Genomic DNA, 10800 nt, shown 5'->3' with positions numbered 1-10800 from the left:
GATCCAGTCCCACATGCAACTATTATTCACACAGCGCCAATTTATAAAAACCCAACTACTCCTTGAACAAACCTATACATTGGGTACCCCTGTCCAAAATGCTTGGCTTTTGGCTTTTTAAAATCATACCATAAATACAGTAAAAATATTGTGTTCAAGTTAACTGAGCAGCCCCAGGACACCTGTATTGGCTGTTAAATGACAGAAAACTGCAGCACCTGCCCTTCACCCACGGTGACTCCCATGAAGCCAGGTGAGACGTCCCACTGTGGTAGCACATGGACACTCAAAAAGCTTCAGATTTTAGAGCATTTCAGATTTCAGATTCCGAATGCTCAACCTGTGTTTTCATTCTGTGACACATTTTTTGCATTTTCAGTTTTGAATTATAACTGACAAACTGCACAGATTGGCTATAGCTTTATATATATACACACACCTGTTGTCTTAGTTACCTACTGCTGTGTAACAAATTATCCCCCAAACTAGTAGTTTAAACCAATAAGCATGTGCAATTTTACAGTTTCTATAGATTAGAAGTTTGGGAGTGGCTTAGCTGGGTGGCTCAGGCTCAGGCCTTCTCATGGGGTTTCAGCCAGTTGTTAGGTTGCAAACCTCTGAAGGGTCAAGAAGTTCTGCTTCCAAGATGGCTCACTTGTGGCTATTGGTAAGAGGCCCGAGGTGGTCCTTTGTTGATGGCAGGAGGACTTGAGTTGCTTCAGTGTCCTGTGACCTGGTCGTCATTCCCCGCCCCACCAGCGTGAGTGACTCGAGAGAGAACAAGTGGAAATGGCACTTTTTTTGCAGCCTAGTTCCTGAAAGCTATCGCCGCTTCCTCCTCCTTCTATTAGAAGCAAGACATCGAATTCAGCTGGCCATGAAGGGAAGAGGAATTTGTGCTTTGTGAAAGGAGGACGTTTAAAGAACTTTAGGGCATGTTTTAAAATCACCTCACTCAGGAATTCAGCAATATGATCAGAATAATAAAGGTATCTTTGCTAATTAAGTTCCAAGCCCAGTGAGAAGCTACTGTCTGATATTACAGTTCTAGAAGTCATTACATTGCACAAAGCACTTTTCCAAACGTCGCTGCTACCTTGCAATTAGAGTACTTCTCAGTCTGAAAATTATTCGAAAATTGAGTATTTTCAAAATTGTTACTAGTTGGCACATTTGTATGCCTGAAGGAAGCCAGTCAACATCCAGAAATGAGAATAAAGGAGAAAAAGATGGGGCAGAGGCTCAAGAACATACTCACACTGCTTGTGCTCATCTCAGCCCTTCAACGCACGAGTAGCCTGACTTGGAAAGCAGATTACCTGGATCTTCTAAAGACAAACGCTTTTCTGATAAATTCTGAAAATACGCTCTCACTCCTCGCGTGCTCACCCATCACCTCTTCAGCAAGCACATATGGGGTACACTTTTCTAGCTCTTGAGTTATTCTTGGAGCAACGAGTTGTTTTCTCTGTTACTGCTGCTGCTGGAAGTGACACCAGTGCCCACAGCCCACGGGCCACTCTGCCATCTGCTGTAAACTTCCAAGCCCTTGGTTCTTACACTAGCCCTGACATACAGGGGTTACCCCCCTCATTGTTTCTTCTCTGCCAAGGACATGGGTGAAATTAAAGCAATTATTCTTGGTCAGTTCATTCTACAAATATTCTTTTAAGTGACCAATGTGCCAGACACCATTTCAGTGCTGAGGATTCTGCAAACAGAAACGCCTCGCCCCGCCTCGCCCCGCCTCGCCCCGCCTCGCCCCGCCTCGCCCCGCCTCGCCCCGCCTCGCCCCGCCTCGCCCCGCCTCGCCCCGCCTCGCCCCGCCTCGCCCCGCCTCGCCCCACCTCGCCCCGCCTCCAGAAACAAATAGAGGAGGTGATTTGATTATATATGGTTTGAAGTCTTCAATCCAAGCAGCTGTGTCAGTGATGCTCAGACTTTCATAGGAATAAACTTCACCTGAGGAGCTTTTTGGGTAAATTCGTGAGGATTCTAATTCAGAAGGTTCAGGAATCTGCAATTTAGATAACCATCACAGGTGATTCTGAAAGCTATGGTCTGTGCGCCACACTCTGAGTAACACTACTCCAGGCTCACTGCCCTCACTTCCTTGTTGTGCCCAAACACACTTCTTCCTCTATTTTCTCCCTCAGTCTACCTTGACTCTACTTTCTTCCCTGTTTTGGAACTATAGCAGATGAGAACTCCTTGCGTGAGCCCCTGTAGGCTTACAAGAGGAACGGGCAAACTCACCTCCATGGGCCACCAGTGGAAACTGCAAATGGCCTGAAAGAAAAGTGAGACAACTAAGGAGATAACTTTTTGGAGCTGTATAATGCCATCTCGAGAGTTTTCATTCCATCACTGGTTGTCTGTGGGTTTGTTTGGTGGGTGTTTCTCATGGCGTTGTCAAGGCCTAACAAATTCTCTTCTGGCTGAATTTGCACACTCAGATGTTAAGCCCAATGTAAACCAAGCAGCTGCTGCTTTGGGGTTTGATAATTCCTTGTTGGATCAAGAATAAGGAACAGGTGGACAGACAACTGGAAGGACCTGTGTGACCCTAGATGGCAAAAGCAGCTCTGATTTGCTCTGTATTTGGGAAAGCTGTGCTAAACTGTGCTCGATCTTTTTTTTTTTTTTTCAGTGCCTCAAAAAATTGGACTACATCAGAGACACCTGAGAAGCTTTTAAAACATACTGATTCTGGGGCAGGCATTTGGTGCAGCGGTTAAAACCTTACTTGAAATGCCTGCATTCCACATCAGAGGGCCTGGGTTTGAGCTACGGTCGTGGTTCCAATTCCATCTTCCTGACACTGCATATCCTGGGAGGTAATGATGATGGTTAAATAGTTGTGTACCTGTCACCCATGTGGGTGACCTGGATTGAATTCTGGGCTTCTATCCAATCTGGTCCAGCCCTGCTGTTGCAAGAATTTGAAGGGGTGAAACAGCAGATGGAAGATCTTTCTGCCTGTGCCTCTCTGCCTTTGAAAAATAAAATACTTATTCTCACCCTGATTGGTCAAGGTGGAGACAGAGGATCGAGTTTAAAAACTTAGGTTTCTGGGATATTTCCTCCAGGATTGGTTTGGGGCTGAATAATTCTGATTTTTCAGATTTATTTAATTTTTTGAAAGAGACGGGGAGGGAGAGAGAGGAGGGGGGGCAGAAATCTTCCATCCATTGGTTCATGCCCCAAAGGGCTGCAATGGCCAGGGCTGGACCATGCCAAAGCCAGGAGCCTTCTCCAGGTTGCCCACATGGCAGGCAGGGACCCAAACACTTGAGCTACCCTCTGCTGCCTTTCTAGGAGCATTAGGGAGCTGGATCTGGGAAAGTGCAGCAGCTGGTACACCAACTGGCACTATTTGGGATGCCAGTGGCACAGGCAGGGACTGTACCTGCTATGCCACAATGCTAGCCCCCAGTTTGTTCTTATTATTGACCAAGCTGACCACTGGCCAACCTGATCTTACCATGAAAAAGAGCTTCGGAGGATGATGGAGAACTCGTCTTGCATGGCTGACACATGAAGGCTTTCAAATTCTATTTCTCACTTTGTAAGTATTGAGTGAAATAATATACACTGACTGCCCCCTCCTGCCGCTAGAAGACAGGAAATACCATAAAACTGTACTTCGTTTTAATGATCAGATCATGGAGTGACTGCAGGGTGGTTTTAATATATAACGCTTCACATTTTTCTTCTGAAGGTAGATTCTTTCAGGCTAAAATCATTATATTCATGGGGTGGGCCTGGAGACCATGAAAATGATAAAGAAGAAATCCCAGTGATTTTAATGAAGCTCTCTAGACCACATTGCTCTTTAAAGAGTCTTGTCTTTCCTATTGACAATGCAAGAACAACCATCCAGATTTTACTATTTCAGTGCAGACAGGTTTGTAAGACAAACTTGGAAATTTGGTCTACAGTGAGCTATAGTAACCTTAAGAGGTTTTTAAGAAAAGGTCTCATATGGGGCCGGTGCTGTGGCACAGCAGGTTGACTCCCTGGTCTGAAGCACCAGCATCTCATGTGGGCGCAAGTTCAAGATCCGGCTGCTCCACTTCCAATCCAGTTCTCTGCTGTGGCCTGGGAAAGCAGTAGAAGGTGGCCCAAGTCCTTGGGCTCCTGCACCTGTGTGGGAGATCTGAAGACGCTCCTGGTTTGGATCAGCACAGCTCTGGGCGTTGTGGCCAGTTGGGGAGTGGGCCAGTGGATGTAAGACCTCTCTCTCTCTCTGTCTCTCCTCTCTCTGTGTAACTCTGACTCTCAAATAAATATTTTTTTTTAAAGAAAGAAAAGGTTTTGTATGCCTCATGAGTAGATTTGCTTTGAACTAGAGAAGGAAGAGGGAGGTACTGAATGTCTTCAGGTTCTGTTCAGTGTTTGATAACATATAAGAACGTTTTGGGAGTAATTCTGTCAATACTCTATTTGAAGCTCTAGGATTTGAACTTACAGCACCTGAGAATATAATTTAGTTTTTTTAAAAATTTTTTTCTTTTATTTATAAAAAGGGAACAAACATCACATATTTCATATGTACAGTTTTTGAGAGCATAATAACACTTCTCACCTTCCCTTCTCTCTCCCCCTCACCTACTATCACTCTCCCTCTTTCATTATTTTTCATTTAATTTTTAAAATGACATACTTTGCTTTCTTTATAATTACAAGCAAAGACCAGCCTTTATTCTGTCTTTTTAAACTAACTTTGACTTCTTGTTCTTCCTCTCAAATCTCTATCAGTAAGAAATACCCTAACTCCCCTCTCACCTCTCATTGCAAAGCCTGATTTCCCTTTTAGCTCAAATATCAACAGGTGTTCTCTCGTGAATGCTATCTTTTCACTTGTTAAGCCTATAGTTGTATGTTGGTTTGTAGAATTTCCATTACCACACCGTCCTTCCTTCCACAGCTCTATTTTAAACATCCTTTTAGTTGGCCTTGCAGTCCATTAGGCGACCCCCATCTTTTGATTTTATGATCTATGAATAGAGGCAAGGGCAAAAAGATGATGAGGGCTATTCTAATTATAGTTGCTCTAAAGTGATGTTGAATGCATCATACCTGGTGCATCCCAAGACAGGGGAGTATAAAGGAGCAGGTGCCAAATTTTCACACTGTCTCCTTCTGTCCTCTGCAAACAGCTTTGTGGTTTGGTGAGCAATTAAAGCCTCAGCTCAGTTAACCTTGCCCCCCACTTAACTGATTGATTACCTTCTAGTCTCTGTTACATTAACTGTTTCCATCACTGTTGAGTTGAGGTACTCCTTCCCTTGCTTGGTTATTTTGCAACTTGCAAGAAAACAAAATAGTTGGATCATCACCTGCTGCTTTCCAGAGTGTGCCTAAGAAGGAAGCTGGAATTGGAAGTGGGGCCAGGCACTCAGGAATGTGGGCATCCCAAGTGGCACGTTAATTGCTGTGCCAAATGCCTACCCCAATAAGAAAATAATTTTAAATCTGTTAAAGAATGAACCTCAAAATAGACAGCTCTTCCCAATTTCACGATTAGTAGTTGTTGGAATCTCTGTGCTCTACAGATTAATAAAAATGTTAGGAGAGGGCAGAATCAATGAACTTGAGATAGTTGCAAAGAAAATCTTGATGAGGTGTACAAGGATGGAGTAAAAATATATAAAGAGGAATAAAATTGGGAGAGTGAATGGAAGTCAGTCTGGAGATTCCTCAGAAACCTGAATATAACCCTACCATACAACCCAGCTATACCACTCCTTGGAATTTACCCAAAGGAAATGAAATTGGCAAACAAAAAAGCTGTCTGCACATTAATGTTTATTGCAGCTCAATTCACAATAGCTAAGACCTGGAACCAACCCAAATGCCCATCAACAGTAGACTGGATAAAGAAATTATGGGACATGTACTCTATAGAATACTATACAGCAGTCAAAAACAATGAAATCCGGTCATTTGCAACAAGATGGAGGAATCTGGAAAACATTACGCTGAGTGAATTAAGCCAGTCCCAAAGGGACAAATATCATATGTTCTCCCTGATTGGCGACAACTAACTGAGCACCAAAGGGGAAACCTGTTGAAGTGAAGTGGACACTATGAGAAACAGTGACTAGGTCAGCCCTTGTTTTGACTGTTGATGTACAATGTAATACTTTATCCCTTTTAGTATTTTTTTTTGTTCTAGTACTATTGGTTGAACTCTGTAATTAACACACAATTATTCTTAGGTGTTTAAATTTTAACTGAAAAGTGATCCCTGTTAAATATAAGAGTGGGAATAAGAAAGGGAGGAGATGTACAATTTGGGACATGCTCAATAGGACTTGCCCCAAATGGAGGAGATAGAAACGTGCCAGGGGATTCCAATACAATCCCATCAAGATGGCATGTACCAATGCCATCTCATTAGTCCAAGTGATCAATTTCAGTTCACAACTGATCACACTGATAGGTCTAAGAGTCAAAGGGATCACACAAACAAGACTAGTGTCTGCTAATACTAATGGATAGAATAAAAAAGGGAGAGAATGATCCAACATGGGAAGCAGGATACACAGCAGACTCCTAGAATGGCAGATGTCCTAAATAGCACTCTGTCCTCAGAATCAGCTCTTAAGTCATTCGGTACTGGCTGAAGAGCCCATGAGAGTATTTTAGGCATGGAAAGCCAAGACACTCTGGAAAAAAAAAAAAAAAGAAGACCTAAATGAAAGATCTCTGTAAGTGAGATCCCAGTGGAAAGAATGGGGCCATCAAAGAAGGAGGTACCTTTCTCTGAAGGGAGGAGAGAATTTCCACTTTAACTATGACCCTGTCGGAATAAGATCAAAGTCAGCGAACTCAAAAGGCTTCCATAGCCTTGGTAACTCATGACTAGAGCCTAGGGAGATTACTGACACCATAAACAAGAGTGTCAAATTGTTAAGTCAACAATAGGAGTCACTGTGTACTTACTTCTCATGTGGGATCTGTCCTTAATGTGTTGTCCAATGTGAAATAATGCTATAACTAGTACTACAACAGTATTTTACACTTTGTGTTTCTGTGTGGGTGCAAAGTGATGAAATCTTTACTTAGTATATACTAAATCGATCTTCTGTATATAAAGAGAATTGAAAATGAATCTTGATGTGAATGGAATGGGCGAGGGAGTGGGAGATGGGAGGGGTGCAAGTGGGAGGGAAATTTTGGGGGGGAAAGCCATTGTAATCCATAAACTGTACTTTGGAAATTTATATTTACTAAATAAAAGTTAAAAAAATTGGGAGAGTGAGTCTAGGATTAAATATGATTGAGAGAATATCACTTTTTGCTTGTATCTTCACACCCTACTTTTGTGGGCTTTTTTACAAAACATACAATAATGTACACGTCTCTCACTTGAAACTATAACCTATGACTATCCTCATTCAATAACCCTCTCTTTTACCTTCCTTTAAAACTACTTGAAAGAAGTGTCTTTTCTCCACCACCATCATTTACTTCCATGCAATGCAATCTTTCCTGCCCATAACTATTCTAACTGTACCTATCCAGTAGAGTGGCAATCTTTGCTTTCTTTACAGCATTTGAAAATATGGATCATTCATTCATTTTTTCCCTCAAAACTTCTTCCTTTTTTGGCTTTTTGTGTCTCATGCTCACTTCATTCTCCATCCATTTCTTTAATCATGTCTTTTCCAAGTTTCCTTTGTGAGTCTACCATCCTTGGCTGCCTATAGACACAACATACCTTAGTTGCCAATCTCCTCTTCTTTTACTTGAAACATTCTCCTGCATGTCATTTTCTCCATTTACCCAGGGTTTGGGGTGTCATCATCAATACAGTAGCTTGTTCTGAATCTCTTTATTGGCACTAATCCAATTATACTATAATTGTATTATCTTGAAATATTAATCCATATTTTCTCCAACATCCACCTTTCACATCTTTTCTACACCTTTTGCTTTTCTTTCATTTAGTCAGAATTATTTTGAGGGATGGTGAGATATTAAAACAGAGAATAGAGTTTTTAGTTAAAATGTCTTGGGATTTATAACTTACAAATAACAAGAAACTCTGACTTCACAGAACTCAGGAGATGAGCAGATTGAGAGTCTCTGGACTGGCTGAATGAGTGCAGTGATGTGAAGTTAGAAGAAATGAACACCAGGAGGCACAGTGTCCCTGAGAAATGTGTGTGCTTGTCTGTGGCCTTTTATTTAAAAAAGTCTTTTTTCAAGTCCAACAGAAAGTTAAGGAGAGAATGAGTTACATCTTCAGAGGGGGCCAGATATATTCTGTTTTCGGTCTACTGCCTCAATGTTGGTGAGAAAAAAAGAACACTGCAAAGTGACTTCATTTTTGAAATTAATCAAAAGTCAAGGGGGTATTAAGGAGGTGTGAGGGTAGAAGGGAATCCCTCATAGACTCAGATGATCTGGTACAGACACAGGAACCTCAGGATGACCAGGAAAGTTGGCTAATCCTTCCTGGCTCTTGTTCCTGGCAAGATTGCTATCAGTTTATTTGGGAGTAGGATACCATACTCTAACACATTTATTTAGAACACTTCAAAGAAGATTTTTGTGAGTTATTTTGAAATGAAACAAGTTTTGGGGCCAGCACTGAGGCGCAGCAGGTTAAAGCCCTGGCCTGAAGCGCCAGCATCCCATATGGGCGCTGGTTCTAGTCTCGGCTGCTTCTCTTCCAATCCAGCTCTCTACTATTGCCTGGGAAAGCAGAAGAAGATGGTCCAAGTGCTTGAGACCCTGCACCCGTGTGGGAGACCTGGAAGAAGCTCCTGGCTCCTGGCTTTAGATCAGCACAGCTCCGGCCATTGCGGCCATCTCGGAAGTGAACCAGTGGATGGAAGACCTCTCTCTCTGTGTCTACCTCGCTCTGTAACACTGTCTTTCAAATAAATAAATAAAATAAATCTTAAAAAAAATTAAACAGGTTTCTAATGTTCATATAAATTATTTAGTAGACATGCATTAGGAAATGTTAAGTTCATGAACTGTGGTAATTTATTAATCAACTTACTTGCTTTCTTTCATAACAGCTGCAGGAGTTCAGTGAGGATCAGGATTCTACTGTGTGTATTTTCATGTATACCAGAAATTAAACTATAGAAGACATTGTAGAAAAGTTTATTGACATTATAACTGGAAATTCCTTAGTTTATTGTTTTTTTCTTATTTTTGATTTCTTGCAGGTTATCTGTTTTGTCTACCAAACAGGTGAGCCTCCTGCCACTGAGTTTGGCATAGAAAGCTAATTTGGCTCATCTGGCACTCCCTGGGACATTCTTTCTTGGCTTATTTTCAGCACAGATTCCTAGAAATGACCCCAAGAGGCATATTTGAAAGAAATGCTACAGATTTAGACTCATTGACACAATAACCCTGAGAGTCTCAAAATTACTAGTGGGTCTTTTGTGATGCTGGATTGGCACCAGGCTGTTTCTCTATGCCCTGGGACCCATGACCAAGGAGAGCTGGCATTGCATCCTACTGATTTCACGAAGCACAGTGTATTAAATCACACATACACACACACACACACAGTTGTCTTAGTTGATGGTTTTTTTCCCTAAATGTGCCATTAAGGTGGTAACAAAATGATCATTAGACTTTTGCTATAGAGACTCATGGACTATAAGTAGTAAAGATGTCTAAAAAAGTAACAGCTACTTTTGAGTTTATAATGAAGGTTTCTGTAACTTTAGCGTATGGTTAGTTCAGATAAAATGTTACCTACCTTAAAATACTGTAATAATTGAAGGTCACTTCTAAGCCTAAGCCCAAACTCACATGCTAGATATTCATAGCCCTAAATAAAACATATTTACTCTCTGTTTCCAGTCTAAGCTCAATGCTGTATGCAGGGTTGTTGCAGAGGAAGATAGCAAGAAGTGAAGATAGGCATCCTAGGATCACAAATAATGCACACTGAAAGAAGATGAAAAAACTCAACTAAGGCTGAGAAATTCAGGAATATAGCCTCTTAGATATTTATTGTAATTTTCAAAAAATAAAACAAGATAAAGTCAAAGAACAAGAAACCACTTTCCATACAGAATTCACATACAAACTGAATACCTAATAGAGCACATAACATTTTTACACAATTAGTTTCAATAAAGATAATTAAAACTTCACAATGTGAATACATTTCATAGCTTTAAACCCGGACAAGAGCTCCTGTGGACACATGAAGAGTCACAAATTTGCTATGCATCAGTTTTCAACTAAATGTCACAATCAATCACTATATGAAAGCAGTAAGCTGTTTTCAGTATTTTCGAAAGAAGAGCTCCACTGAGAAAGAGATAAAAGTGCCAGGTACAGAGGGAAGTCTTCTTCTGTGTATTCGTGTCCCAGTGCCCTTTGTGGGAAACAGGGAGCTACAGAGCATCTCTGGGTACACATCTGCCTTGGTGACACGAGATCAGACAACATCTTGTGGCTTAATGCAGTGGTCAATGTCTACAGTAACCGCCCTAATGCGGCTTTAGTGAAATTTGCATTTTGTGACTGAGTGAGGCTGCTATGCATGGAGAAATATGCTGATGCAGCAGCTTGTCTTCCTCATGGAAACCAAAATGTGGGGAGCTAAATGAGAGTAATTAGAGAGGTGTCTGAGGCCCAGCTTGGCTGTTTTGAGGAAAGCAATCATATGGAGATGCCAGCGCTGGCCCTCTTCCATTCACAGGGAGCATGCTGTGGCCTTGCCCACTGACTTGCATGGTACAAGGTCATGTCTGACCTTCATCAGGGCAGGTCACCCATTCTCTGTGCTCCTACATCCCAACATAACTT

At 41.7% G+C, this 10800-nt stretch overlaps 1 long non-coding RNA gene across 1 annotated transcript; it reads left to right on the top strand.

The window, feature by feature from the left end:
* The first annotated feature begins 2676 nt into the window (after window positions 1-2676).
* LOC149122398 (uncharacterized) lies at window positions 2677-8901 on the top strand. Its single transcript, XR_016220281.1, has 3 exons — window positions 2677-2837; window positions 3459-3568; window positions 8696-8901. It is a non-coding gene; the product is annotated as an uncharacterized LOC149122398 (long non-coding RNA).
* The last annotated feature ends 1899 nt before the right edge of the window (window positions 8902-10800 follow it).

Source organism: Oryctolagus cuniculus, chromosome 14 (genome assembly GCF_051225735.1).
Source record: "Oryctolagus cuniculus isolate XC-2025 breed Fujian yellow rabbit chromosome 14, ASM5122573v1, whole genome shotgun sequence".
Classification (NCBI taxonomy): Eukaryota; Metazoa; Chordata; class Mammalia; order Lagomorpha; family Leporidae; genus Oryctolagus; species Oryctolagus cuniculus.
Note: the sequence above shows the minus strand (reverse complement) of the source record. Positions and strands in the feature narration are given on the sequence as shown.